The sequence below is a fragment of the Mus caroli genome, unplaced genomic scaffold (assembly GCF_978045245.1).
Source record: "Mus caroli unplaced genomic scaffold, Mus_caroli_1 scaffold_6, whole genome shotgun sequence".
Classification (NCBI taxonomy): Eukaryota; Metazoa; Chordata; class Mammalia; order Rodentia; family Muridae; genus Mus; species Mus caroli.
Window position 1 is genome coordinate 125,560,336 of NW_028227261.1, and position 15,624 is coordinate 125,575,959.

The window sequence follows — 15,624 nt, forward strand, 5'->3', positions numbered from 1 at the left end:
AATAAGATTGTCATTAATGTAAACTGTAAATTATTTGTCATCCTCATATCTCTGTTGTTTCTAGTAAATGAACAGAAATATTAAGCATAGCTTTCTTACACATGTGGAACATTTTCTACAATTAAAAGACATTAAAGATTTTTTTCATCTTATTTTTCTGATAATCAAGGCTTTCAGGGTAAATGACAATCACAGCTGGTAAGTGACTAGCCTTCTTATCACATGACAAAATGTCACTAATTTATATTAAATAACAACTCTTTCCATGTACACTTATCTCATACTCTGGTTTTCTCCATTTAGTATACCACTCCTTCTCTTTAAGTAGTCAAATAGTTGGGACAAAGATTTCATAGCTCACCCCTCAACGTGGTATTTCTGGCATTAAGATCCTGCAACATGGATTCCACACAAATTCATCTTCCTGACATCTTCTCCTAGAACTGCATTTCAATAATCAGCAACCTCGACAAAACTTTAACAGATATTTTTTATTATTGTTAATATGGAAGGAGTCAAAGAAGAAATAACGTTAAGCCTACAGCATCAATTTTTTTTTAAAGAAAAAAAATCAAATACATTATAATTCTTGCCTTTCATTTGATAAACAACTGCTTATTCCAATTTGGTCAGGTTGTTGAAAGTCAAACATCAAAGCAGCAGTTAAGTTATAAGCCATAAATTGTTTGCTAATAATTAAAACTTCAAGCATCTTTTGACTTCTTAAGATTCAAGATTATAAATGATGCCACTGTTAACCTGTTTGCTAAGGTAGAATATTTCATATTTCCTGTAACCACACTGATGGTTTTATTTTTTGTTATAAATGCACAGTCAGCATATTTTCAGTGAGTTAGCAGACAGAGACTGCTGGGTACATAGTACTGTACCGAACATAACACCTCTGCAGACAACGCATTGTTTGTTTGTTTGTTTGTTTGTTTGTTTGTTTGTTTGTTTTGAGACAGGGTTTCTCTGTGTAGCCCTGGCTGTCCTGGAACTCACTCTGTAGACCAGGCTGGCCTTGAACTCAGAAATCTGCCTGCCTCTACCTCCCAAGTGCTGGGATTAAAGGCGTGTGCCACCGCCACCAGGCAACAACACATATTGAAAAGATTAGTCTTTCATAAGAGTGGCTGGATGACCTCATGGATAACTACTCTGTTCAAAATCTTTCTAACATGGATTTGCCTGTTGCTCACATTGACTAATGAAATCATCATTTTTTTTTCTCTAATCATTGCATATAAGTGATGAAAATCACAGGACAAATTTGGAGTAAAAAAAAAATTATTGAGTAGAGTGTACAGACTAGTATTCTTCCAGATATGCAAATTCTGCTTCCAAAAATAAGCAGGGTTCACACACACATATATAAAATGAGTGCTTTGCTTTATAATTTATAAGTTAATGGAGAAGTAAAAAAATTAATGGCATAGATTTTCCTTCCTGTTATATTAAGGTATGTATTTCTTGCCCCAAAGTTGTGGAATTCTCCCAACAGAGAATGCATGCCTTATCTTTGTTGTCTGATATGATGTGTGTTAACCTCCATATAGACCACATCAAAGACACATGGCCATAAGCCTGCTCACTTAACAATGAAGCATTTGTTAACTATACAGCATACGTATGTATTTAAAATTTCAAGTCTATCTCCATGAAGCCAACCACATGATCATAGAAAGTATCCACTTTGTCCAAGTTACATGTGTGTATCTGGTGCTTATCACCCATAATATTAAGACTATTTTAACAGGAAGATAATAAGAAAGTTAAACTCTGGTTGTTCTATCATATCTCATCACTCTTAACTTGATGATATGGTAAATATTGCTACAGCATTTTATTAAGACCAATAATTTTAGAAATCAGACGAAATTTCCATCTGCCTACATTTATTTTCTTCAGATACCCAGAGAAGTCATCAGAAAATGACAATATGAAACAAGAGATTTATAAGAAAGAGTCATTTAGAGAAATTTTATGTAATTAATCACAAAGTAATAAAGAGAAGCAGCTAACAATACTACCATGGTTCTACTAAAACAGTAACAAAATCCAAAAAAGGCATTTTATATAATTTTCACTTTATTTTGTTTATTTTTGTTGGTTTTTATTCTAAATAAACTTCATTAAATTAACCAATAGATGTTCTACCATTGAGTTTGATTGATTCAGTAAGTAATTTTATCCAACTTTTTACTGTAGATATCATTAGCTTTAGCATAGAACCCAATTTATAGATTTTTCTCAAAGCAAGAAATATATAATTGTGTTTTACAAATATTTACTTTGTTCACTTTGTACCAGGAGTCATAATAAATTCATAAATATATGCACCACATCTCCAGGGAAATGTATAATATTTGTTTTAAGTAAGTAACTCAAGTAATTTAGTTAATAAGAAATAAAGAATCCACAAGTATATATTTTGGAAAAATGAACAAATTTGTTCAAAAGAATTACAGTTTAATCCTATTTCTCTATACATGATAATCTAGAATTTCCATAATGCTGTCTTGAAAGAAACATTAATCCATCTGTACATATCTCTGATTGTCTCTCTAGACTCCTGAATGTCCACCGGCTTCGCTAACACCCCAGTTTATCTGATGCTGCTTTTACTATCTTTCCACTCCCACTCATTTCCTATGTGCACTAGATTGCAAGTCCATATATCAGAAGCGTGTGTTTAATTATGATTGTTCTTCTCTTTCGTTTTGTTTTTCACAAGCTGAGCTTGAATGTCTATTGCACATGTTTGAAATTTATTACATGTTAAAAATTGCCATTGTAAAATTCATCTCTCATTTCCCTTGTACACTATTACATATGTTCATGCACATGTCATAGCTCTTAGATATTTTCAAGTTTTAGGAATTGGTTGATAAAGCATATGAAACATAAGTATATTCAAATTCTGTTAACGACTCCTTGGATATCATTGGAAATTTTGTTCAGCCTATTTTAGCTCAGTGAAAACATCTGTTGATTATTTTAAGCAGATTAGCGAACAAGTTAGGTAATGCATGCAACAAAATCACCAATGTAGTTAGCAATTTTAACGTGTATTAATAACCATATTTCTAATTCATACATGAATATCAATTTCAACATGGATCCTTCTATGGCTCCACAGCACCAGTTACATTGTTCCTGGGTAATCCTCCAGTCTTGGATCCACTTATATCACTTGCAATGCATTGCACTTATGCCTTTACATAGCACTATATTATAAATTTCCCTGGAGGATTAGTGCATGTATTTATGAATTTAACATGACTCCTGGTACAAAGTGAGCATCCAATAAATATTTGTTAAACACAATTGCACATTTACAAAGTGATCAAGAGATTTTGAGACATCTTATTAATATACCAAAAGATGAATAAATGAATAAATATGTGAGTCAATTAACACTAAGTAAAAAATGTTTATGACAGGTACTATGCTAGATGCATACTAAAGGAAATTCTCATGATTTTGTGAGGTGATTAATGTCATCTGCAATTTACAGATGAAGCCCAGGCAAGTGAAAAAGGTTATAGCCTTCAACCTGAAATGTCAAATGAGGAAAAATATTGAAAGGTAGGTGTGGTGGCAACTGGCTATATCCTGATGCTTTGGATGTGCTTAGGCAAGAGTATCACAAATTCAACACCAGCCTATGCTACACAGAGACCTCTAGTTTCCAAAACTCAAAGAATCAAAACTGAATAATGTTTTAAAGTCAAGCTTTTAGAAATACTTGTCAATTCCTTTTTATGACCAATCACAAATTATGACCCAAAGTCTAAAAATAGCCCTCAAACTGTCTACACATCCTGCAAACCCATGAACAACTAGGGTCTTATGATATTTCTGGACTCATATCATTAGCTTTTATAATAGTCATGAAGAAATTCATAGGATGGGAAGGGCTGAGATCATTGGTTTAGATGACCATTTTTCTATTACTCAAGATATTTCCTTAAATAGTGTTTCTCTGGGGACATGTGTTTTTAACTTCTTCTTGGTCATAAGTTTGTCATCTATAAACAGTGACAGAACAGCGTTATCTTTTACAATCATTTTCCTTCATCAACCCCGTAACCCAATATTTAAGAATTTTGTGGTTTTAAGGGCATTAGACAGGAAGAAAATCTCCAAGGTAGCCTGGGCAGATTGCCATGTCCCAAGCAATGTATTATCAGCTTTTAATAACCAGAGTGCTAATTGTCTTTAGGCCTAAGGAAACAGGCAAAAGCTGTTGCAGTTAATTATTCAATTTTTGCCATAATATAATATTTATATCTTATGTCTTTGTAGAATTTATTTCCATCTAATCTTGGTATTCTTTTGTTTCTTGGCCATATGGCACCATGGTGGCCCTGTATGAGATAACTTTTCTATGAAAGGGAGTCTTAATGCTTAATTCTTTTATAATCTATCTATACCATTCTTTGTCTATCAGTATAAGCCTCTATATCTCTGACCAATCTAACTTTGTTGCTGTATCTTTTCCTGGAGGGACAATCCATACTTGGCCACTAATCTTACATGCTACAGTATTGCCTACATGTATAGTAGGAAGAGGCTTTTATTTTGCTCTGCTGTCAACTCCTGTAGCCCAGTGAATATCATTATTTTGTTTACTTTGTTCTGATTATCTTGTTTCTGAGAAAGTACAGGCGCATATGTTCTAAGAGTATCTTGGACACACTCATAAGGATATCCGTGGCATCTTTATTTTGAGACACATCCTTCAGGGTGTAAGGAAGACCTTCAAGTAGGGCCAGATAAGGCTATCTCCCTAGAAGCAGGAGGGGTAGTGTAGTATGCTCAAAACTTTCCTGGGAAGCTTGAAAGGTGTACCATTGGGAGAAGGCATAAGGAATTCATGAGAAACATTCTATCTATCCAATATCCCAAGTTGTACAAATATTAAAAGCCCCCCCCCAAGCATGCAACACATGGATATAATGACAAAAAATAGAACACTGCATAATAGCAATTGCATCATTCTGCTCCTCTTTGTTGGATCTTTCTCAAGAAGCTGAGCTGGCTTTATGACTTTCCCCGTTCCCATTATCTGGCTATACCAGATACCAGTTTTTCCAAGCGAAATGTAGCTATAAAAGTTACTTGGCTAAGTAATTAATAACTGGATAAGCAAATTATACGTGGTTATCCCAGTGAAATAAAACACTTGATTTCTAAGAACCACTTATTCATAAAAAAGAGATGTTAATTTTTATGTCCTTACTATGTGTTAAGACATATTCACAGAATTATGTTTGAGAAGGCTTAGTAGTTGATGGTTAATGTTCGTTAATTGGCAAAAATTATTCTTGAAATAGTTTTAATTTTACAACATATCTCCCTTATTTTCCTTCTCTCCTATCCTTGTACCCATTCTGCTACAGGTTCATGGCCTCTTTTTCATCAACTGTTATTGCATGCATATATGTACGTATATACTTATGTATTTCCAATGTAACCTATTGAGACCATATGATGATACATCAGTGTATGTTTTGGAGGGCTGAAAGTTTAAAACTGGACAACATATTAATGTGTTTTTTCCCTGGGGAACACAACCTTTCCCAAGCCCAACTCCCCACAGTTGGTTACATTTCTTTTGTTGCCCTCAAAGCTTTCAAGAAACATTGTAATGGGGATAGTTGTTCTAGCTGCCCTAAAAAATCATTTAGGATGAAAATTCTACCTTTTAAGTGTTATGGATAATTCATGCTAAAAAGCAAAAATTTAAAAAACCTTAATGAACTAAATGGAAAATGTGCTCTTAGGAGAGTCTTAGAAAATACTATGTTCAGTTGCTCATTAAAATAAGCTCATTTTATATTTGCTTGACCTTGATCTGTCTTTGAAAGGTCCTGTACACATCTTTTCCCTTCAAGTCTGATAAGTCACAAATATCTCTGTTATTATATTTCCATTATCCCCCCGATTTCAAATATTCTCTGCCTTCAGAAGGTTAAAGTAACGCCATTTCCAAAGCCTTCTAAAGTCTTTCCTTCTACAGATATTGAACACTTCTTACACCTGTTTTATGTAGACATGAAGTTCCTCTACTTCACCCTTTAGCTCTTCTAAATTCCCTACAAGCTGCCTAGGATGTCTTAATAGAGCCCCATTTCTTTCTTAGTTCTATGATAATAAAGTATGTTTTCTTCACACACTATAGTTCTTACACAGAAATGAATCTCTGATGATAATGTCTTACAGTCATGGAAACAGCAAGACTTGAAGTCACACTGTGCTTCAGCTTGCATGCTGCATGCAGGTTCAAGCCTAATTTTATTTTGAATATACTCTACATTTCTCCTGAAGTTGCCATCTTAGTTAGGGTTTCATTGATGTGAAGGCACAACATGGCCAAGGAAACTCTTATAGAGGAAATTATCTACTTGGGACTGGCTTACAGTTTCAGAGGTCCATTATCATCATGGTGGGGATCATGGCAGCATCTAGGTAGACATGGTGCTAGAAGAGTCAAGAGTTTCACACCTTGATCTGCAAGCAGCAGAAAGAATCTGTCTTTTGCAAGGAGCCTGGAGGAGATTATCTTCTGCACCTGTAGAAGCCTGAGTATAGGGCCCACAAAGCCCACAAAGCCCACCTACACAATCACACACTTCCTCTAACAAGACCATACCTTCTCTAATAGTGCCACACCTCCTAATAGTGTCATTTCCTAGAGCCACGCATGAAAGCACATGAATCTATGAGGGCCAAATACATTCAAACCACCACAGTTGCCATTCATCTTCCTTTTGTTCCTAAATGATTCTAAGAGTCTGTGATGTCTGTTACAAACACTACTGACAGGCACTAATTTATCTTTTTTTGGAGGAACTCAACTTGGATATATGGGGGGGAGGGGGCTTACCAGAGAAGCCTGCTTTTTGAGTATTCAACAAATATTCACAAGCACAAGATATTGAAAATACTTGGGTACTTAAAGTCTGAGCTGTTTATTCATACGAGAGAAAGTGGTTAGATTCTGAAAATATTAAGTAGGAAGGAAAAGAAATGGGGCAAATCTGAGTGGAGCAAAGTCTAAACCAATAGTGCCATAGGAAACTAACTACAAAGTTTTTCTGTAGCTGAGGTAAAGATGGTTCCCCTTCCTTTCAGAAGTCAGTATAAGGACATCGAGGAGTTAAAATATGTCAATCATGAATAAAACAATACTGTAGAAAATAGCAAATCATTTAGACATTAGAAAAAAAAAACAGAAACAACAAAAACAAAAACCAGTGTTCATAGCTCTCCACCTTTCTTCCAATGATCTAAAATGCTTCAATGTAACAATAAAGTATGTTCCCTTTAAACTTTCTTATTGAGATAGTACAGAAATACCAAATAGGCCAAGTTTTCCTTTCATTTATTAGTCTTTTAAGCAAGTACATTTGACTAGTTCTGACCATGAATCCCAAGGAGAATCTGTAAAACTTCCCTAATGCCAATGGCATTTCAAAGCTTTGCATAACTGTATACTTCTGCCTTCTATATTTATTTATTTATTTAGCCCTGGATCTCCTCATATTCACTATGTAGATCTGAATGGTCTTGAACTCACAAAGATCCACTTCCCTCTGCTTCTGGAGAACTGGGAGTAAAGATATGTGCCACTATGCTCAGCCACAGTATTTTTCTTAAGTGGCTCTTTGATGTGTTGTGTAACATGTTGGAGTCTTAAAGCACTAAGCCCTGGGGGGGATGAGTACTGCCCACTGGTGTCCTCCAGACCTGCAGTGAAAACACTCCTAAGAGTGAGCCTTGAGTAACAAAGACATCTAGATTGTGAGTCACAGAACTGTTGCCTTTTCTATTAAGTCAAATCTGCCCAAATAAAAAAACACTCATATTAGGGTATAAAAACAAGAGTGAATTTAAAAATAGTTGATTTTCTTCAAAAGAAAATTGTTATAAACACTAATTAACAGGCTATTTTCTCTACCAACAGAATCATCTGCTTTCCCAAGGACAACTCACTAACTTTGGTAGGATCAAAGCATACGCTGAACTGCTGCTGCCCAGGCCAAATATTTAATGACAAATGTGTGTTTTTAACTACCCTATAAAATTCACTAACTCGTATATTGACCTATGATGATACTGATGATCAAGATCTGTTTTATAGTTTTAAAACACAAAAATAGACATTGTAAGGCATGGGACAATTCCAGTTTGGTTTCCAGATTTGGTTCCTCCTTTAAGATCACCATTAAAATGTCATCTTCTTAGAATATGTTGTTTTTGCAGAAAAAAAAAATGGAACTTTACTCTCTTTGTTGTTGTTATTCATTCCAAGTGATCCAGACAGACCTATTCCTGCACTGTGTCATTTGTACAGATATCTAAAGCAGCAGAGGAAAGTAAGCTATGCTAAGCAACAGAGGCCCATCCTCAGCATTTATAGGTCAAGTCATGCACAATGACCCAGCTCAGAGCAGACATCCATCCCCACATTAGTGTAAGGCAGTGGGATCAAGAGTTGGAGGCTACCCTGTGCTATAATGAGAACTCACTTCATAAAGTAAAATAGAATGAAATAAAATAAAACCTTTAAAAGCCTAGTCACTGTCAACATTGCGTTCTCACTGGCTGGGTTTTTGGATGATAGGCGCACAAGAAGAATGCCAGTGGCGATGTGTGTTTCGGGGCGGCAAGAAGCTGAAGACTGTTCAACTGAGTGTGAATGGACTTCGCTCAGCTCTGTGGGAATGCTTTCAGGTTCATCTCCCAGTGACTGTTAGCTTTACGGATAATTGGTCTAGGCCAATAACTCCCTTTGTCTTTCCACACAAGTGATTCTTTCAAAGAAAAATAAGGAGCACAATTCATAAAGTCACCCGATCAACCAGTTTGGTTAAATGGCAGCGTTTATACTGCCATTCAAGTGACTTCAACAAACATCTTTGTAATTGCCAGTATGAACTTGACCTTGAGAAGCAAAACCCTTGGGGATTACCTTGTGCATTGCTCGGGACTCTATCATCCGCCACCCAGACAGCAAAAGGAGTGGGTTATCATCACACTGTTTTCACATCCTGTTTTCAGGACGATCAAACATTTCTCTGGCCGTTTCAGAGGTGTTCCTTTCTTGGCTGTATTATAGCCTGAGAATGGCTGTTTATTTAGACAAGTGTATTTTATAACTTGTCTGTTCAGTAAGTTTGGAACGTGCAACCGTTCTGCCTACATGAAACATTTTACTTTCTCTATACTCACACAAAAGAAATTATGGCCAGATCTGCCAACATTCTGTTCTCTGAAAACTTGCTGAATAGAAAAGTCTTATTCAATGCCATAAAGAAGAAAGGACGTTCAAAAACAACATTTTCAGCCTGTGGGATGGAAGCCAGGACAGACCTGAAGCGTTTATTCAAAACAGTGATCCTCTAAGGAGCTCACCTGAGAAAATGCATTTGTTCCGGCAGCGACGTCAATTGAGGGGACCTGCAGCACTTCTGTTTCCTAATCAAGACTAAGGCCTCTTTGTTAGGAACAAGGCAGCTTCCTTCTCCATCGTTCTACAAATACAGCAAAACTATAAGTCAGATTTACAAAGAGAGCTATGAACCATCACATTGCATTGAACTTCGTTTCCTATAATACCCGCAGAGAGGAACTGTCATTTTGAACGTGCTGCAGTCAATTTACCTTAAGGAAGGAGCATGCTCTTTTTTCAAGAGAAAGTCCTTCAATCATTGCTACTCACCTTCTGCCTGAGACATGGAAACTTTGGGCTACCTGAGATCTCCTTAGGAATGCAGAAGCTCAGGCCTTCGCCCACACTTACTCAATCAGAATCTGCGATGTAACAAAATCAAGTGATTTGTAAATCACATTAAAATTTGAGAAGTACTAGACTAAACAACTTCATGCTGACTCCTCCAGAGCCGACTGGCTTGCGTGCTCATTGGATCAATGAGTCAGATTCTTACAGAGGAAGGCTCCTAAGTGCATTAATTAATGCAATCAAAACATGAGCAGCTCCCATATGCTGGACGCTCGGCCAGACTGCTCAAAGCATGCAAAAATTTTACTTTAGCAGAGCCTTACTCATAGCCTTAAGCAAATAAAATGCATACTTTCTACGGAAATGTTGATGTCTTAGTATTGTTAAGTCTTTGCTGGCTCTGTGCAATCTAAGCAGTTGGAGAGCCTGGGTCCCCAGGATTTCTTGTAACTGTGCTGCACACCACAATATGTCTGAGCACTTTTCCTGCTCACATAGGTCGATGTTGCTATTCATGAATAGTGTGAATTTACAAGACTTTTATAATCATTATTTTCCCTGCATATCTGTTTCCACATCAATCCCTCAGGAAGAAGCATTAAAACATTTAATTAGCAACAGAGAAAATAAGAAAATAATTGAAAATTTATGCTTTCTAGTGAAGGTGAGTTCTAGGCCAAAACCATGCAGCTATATTATTTGAGAATTAACTTGTCACCTGATATTCACCTTGCAACTCTAAAAGTGCACAAAGAGATTTGTGGGAAAACTATAAGATAAACTATAAAGAAAAGTCATGATGATAGATACCTATGCTTAGAAGGCATATGATATTATTCCAATTAACATGTAAATAGTAAATAACAGGATTATTCACTAATAAATCTCAGTCTGACTTCTGAAGGAATACACACATTAGAAAATAAAAAGAAATAACCTCTGCATAGATACACAAACAAAACATGCCTGAAATTGGTGATTTTAGTACTTATCTAGTGTGTAGAATTAGCCATCTATTGATTATATATATATATATATATATATTCCCTAAATTAGCTTTATTTCCCCAGATCTGCTAAGGATAGCTTGGAACTTTCTTTCATTGTTGCTTGGATCCTCAGGGATTGTATTTTGTTTCAGAAGCTATGACTTTTTAAATTTAATAAGGCTACATTAAATATCTATAGGCTATAAGAACACAAGGAACAACTGCCGAGCCCAGTGTGAACTTGGTGGGAACAGAGTTGGCATGGTTCCTGCCCCTGAACAGGACCCTGATATGAGCCTCCACAAGTGTCAATGTCTGCTGCGGCCATAAGGCTTGTTTGGTTGTAATGTACATATTTTCTGGAACCACTAGCCGCCATGGAGGACTCTTTCCTTTGAGGAAAGTCCTCCAAGCTAACATTAATGACTCCATGATAATCAGACAGCAGAAGTCTCAGCAAAGTAGTAACACTGGGATATTCAGGACAGCCCTTAAGGCTATGGGAAAGAGTTCTAAGTACATGAGTTTGAAAATATATATTTTCTCAACTATGCAAAAATAAGAATGTAATATGAAGTATATGAGGGGCCTCATTAATATAAAGGAACAAAATCAGCTGCACTGTTAGCCAACCGGTCAGAAAATTACTCAGGAAGGAGATTAAGAGATTTAGGATATGTATCAAAAGATGGCCTAGTCGGCCATCACTGGAAAGAGAGACCCATTGGACTTGCAAACTTTATATGCCCCAGTACAGGGGAACGCCAGGGCCAAAAAGTGGGAGTGGGTGGGTAGGGGAGTGGGGGGGGAGGGTATGGGGGACCTTTGGGATAGCATTGGAAATGTCATTGAGGAAAATGCGTAATAAAAAAAATTAAAAAAAAAAGAGTAACATCATTATGGAAAAAAAAAAGAGAGAGGGAATTAGGGTGTGGTGATCACAGGAGATCCCACTCAGCTAAGTTTTTTTCTTTATGCTTACAAAGGCAGATAGATTCCTGAGTGCAAGATCAGCTTAGGACAGAGTAAGGTTAGGCTCAGGTGTGGTGCAAATGGTAGTTTTAGAGCAGGGTTCTACCCAACTAGTTTATCTGGGTTTAACAAAGGCAGAAGGATCTTTGAATTTTTTTTTTCAACATTAAGAAAAAAATATATGCTTCTTGGTATCTCTCAAAAATCAAAGGTCTGGGATCACAGGATGCTGATTCATAAGATAATCAAAAGGAAACCTGGAGCAAATGACTGGATTGATATGTAAATTAAAAGACTGGACCTGTGTTCTTCAGGAAAGAATCTATCCAGAGAATTAGAGAATTTTTTAGGATAAAAAGAGAGAACTGCTTGGAGAGCTGAGACACAAATACACACAGACACATGAGCACATCCACACAAACACCCAGACATGAGAGAGAGAGAGAGAGAGAGAGAGAGAGAGAGAGAGAGAGAGAGAGAGAGAGAGAAGAAGAAGAAGAAGAAGAAGAAGAAGAAGAAGAAGAAGAAGAAGAAGAAGAAGAAGAAGAAGAAGAAGAAGAAGAGAAAGAGGAGGGGGAGGGGGAGGAGGAGGAAGGGGAGGAGGACATGGACAGGAAGAAAGAAAACAGAACATAGAGAGAAGCAGACTGGAAAAGATGTATCAAGCAGCTTGGATCCACGATTTGACTGTCAGTTTTTCTTTTTGCTGCTCCCAGACACCCTTTCTTTCAGAACACATCTCCAAGCAGAGGCTGGTTCTTGGCAAACAAACAAACAAACAAAGCACAAAAAATACATATTTTCACTCAAATTTGATAAGTACACTCCAAGTGTCAACTGCCAATGAAATTTGTAGAAAACTAAGGCAATGGCATAAAGGTCACAGTTGAGTTTGGTAGTAGTGCAATGTGTATCCTGTTTGGAGAAGAAGATTTTTAAATTCCATGAATGCATCAATATGCTGAATTATTTTCCCTAGCCATACTAACTAGATACTATCATCCTTCAGACATCAGCTAACTTGTACTGCAGAACATTGTCTAGTCCTAGAACTCCATACATCTTCCAAGCCTTATGTGAATTTTTTTTTATTCTTCATATGAGATTTTGCCAGCGTATCTCACAGTGAGTTAAACTTTATACTTTTAATTTTAGATGTTGGGTGGTGACCCAATCGTGCTTTGCCTCTAAGGTAGCATATTATAAGAAGCTATATATGTGCCTTACAATTCAGTGTCTTCCACTACAGATTCTGTCATGCTCTCTGCTGAATGATGGCATTCAACACCCTAAGTCCATTTTGCAAAACTGTTAAGTATGCATCCTCAGGAGCCACATGTACTGGCCTGGAAGGCCCTATATTCAGTTCTGTGTATAATTTCCAAGCAGGCTAACCTTAGAGAACCACGATAGCAGATGCAGCATTCTATACTACTAAGTGAAAACTTGAACCCTTGCACTGGCACTAACTGTCTTAGTCAGGGTTTCTATTCCTGCACAAACATCATGACCAAGAAGCAAGTTGGGGAGGAAAGAGTTTATTCGGCTTACATTTCCATACTGCTGGTCATCACCAAAGGAAGTCAGGACTGGAACTCAAGCAGGTCAGAAAGCAGGAGCTGATGTAGAGGCCATAGAGGAATGTTCCTTACTGGCTTGCTTCCCCTGGCTTGCTCAGCTTGCTCTCTTATAGAACCAAGACTACCTACCAGCCCAGAGATGGTCCCACCCACAAGGGGCCTTTTCTCCTTGATACTAATTGAGGAAATGCCTTACAGTTGTATCTCATGGAGGCATTTCCTCAACTGAAGCTCCTTTCTCTGTGATAACTCCAGCTGTGTCAAGTTGACACAAAACTAGCCAGTACACCAACTAAATCCCACGTGGTTATTACACTTAACTCATTTGCTTCCACTTCCTAATGATGTGGGAAATGCAGTACTTAGCTTCTATAGATACTGAGATGACTAAATAGCATGGGACTCTGACACATTTAGCCTGACACTTTAAAGTGATATACACTTCCCAGTTATATCCATTACATTGATAACCATTATGTTATTTAGGCCATATATAAATAGGCCTGGGGAGATAACTCAGATGGTGGAGTATTTGACATGCAAGTATGATAATCTGAGTTTGATCCCCAGAATGCATGTAAAGACACCAAGCACCTTGGTATGCACTTATAACTCCAATGCTGGGTAACAGAGACAGTTGGATCCCTGGAACTCATTAGGCAGCCAGTCTGGTCTGTTAGTCAAGTCTCAGACTAGTGAGAGACACTGTCTTAGAAAACAAACAAACAAGCAAGCAAAAAAACAAGGTTTTTGCTCCTGAAGAACAACATGAAGCTGGCCTCTCACCTCTACATGCAAACACATACACAGGTAAATACATACAGACCCACACTCAGGAAACCATCCACATTTAAGTAGGTACCAATTATTTACAAGGAAAGAAAGAATCATTTTGTGTGACCACTTGCTCTGATTAATAATTATCCATAGTTAGAAAATGTTAATTTAAAAAACTTCAGAAGTAAGTGATCTTAATGTAAGATTATTGAATATGTTTTGCACTACAGACCCAATCAATTCTCAAATTATCCACTGTGAAGACTTAGTTTTTTTATTTTATTTTGTTCCAGTCTGTCTTGGGCCCATGTAAATGAGCAGTTAAAGTAACAAGCAATCACCATTCAAGTTAAATGAAACTTCAGAGGATCTGCCTGAACACACCTTTAATCCTAGTACTCAGGAGAAAGAGAGAGACAGCTCTCTGTCAATCCAGGGTCAGTAAGTTCAACCCAGAGAGGTCCAAGACAGACAGCCTTCAAACATCATAACAAAATCAATCAATCAAACAAACAAACAAACAAACAAACAATCAAAAACAAACAACAATAGCAAAACGATAGCCTATAACCTGTTGAAAGAGAGGAGCTTACTGACCTTGTTTGACCTTTCCCAAAACAAGCATTTAGACTAAGACCACCATGATGCATAAATGTGCTTGCTGGTCCTTATTTGGTAAAGGAGAACAACAGAACTGTGATTTAAATCTCAAATATCCAATATACATGCAGCAGCAACACAGATACTCACAGATCTTTTGACAGCTGCTGGAGCTGTATGCTACTCTGTGTAGTTCTCATTGTGAGCCTATTACCTGCTTTGTACACTACTTTCCAACACACAGTCCAGTGCCAATCTCTATAAACTTAGGCTTCACATCCAGCCATTTTCTTCAGCATACATTGAACAGCCTTCGATGTTATTCTCCCCTATATATTCTTTTGCATTTAGCTATCCTGAAAATAATAGGATTATTTGTTTCAAGTCAATCATCTAAGGTCATTGTGAAATAAAAGCATGCAATATTATTGTTTCATGTTATTTTAAGAATGAACAGGAAGTGTTTTTCAGTCAGTAGTTAGAGGTCAAATCCATTCTCCCATTAAGAAGCAATGTAGCCATTTTGAACACAGTTTCCTTTTTTATGCAAACAGCAATTACAAAAAAAAAAACAACAACAACTCAGAATAGAGTGTTTGAAGATGACTTATTTCCCTGTAGCTGAATACACTTTGGTCTTTGTTCTTTACATTTCTGCTGATTTCTACAATTCTTTACAATTCTGCTAATTGATGATCAGGATGACATTTGGCTTGACTCTGCCTGATGCATTTAAATTCTGTTTGTACTCAGGTATTTCCTCTTCTTCCTGTCACTTTGTCCATGAAAACGGAAACTAATTTAGTCCTGAACTTTTTGGGTATCTATCATCAGGAGAAAATCATTTCTGAGTACCACAATCTGGTCTTATAGAGAAGAATCTTTCTGAATGAATTGGCAATGCTGGTCTCAAATCACAGCACCAGAAGTAACAATGTCTTCGTTTTTCACAA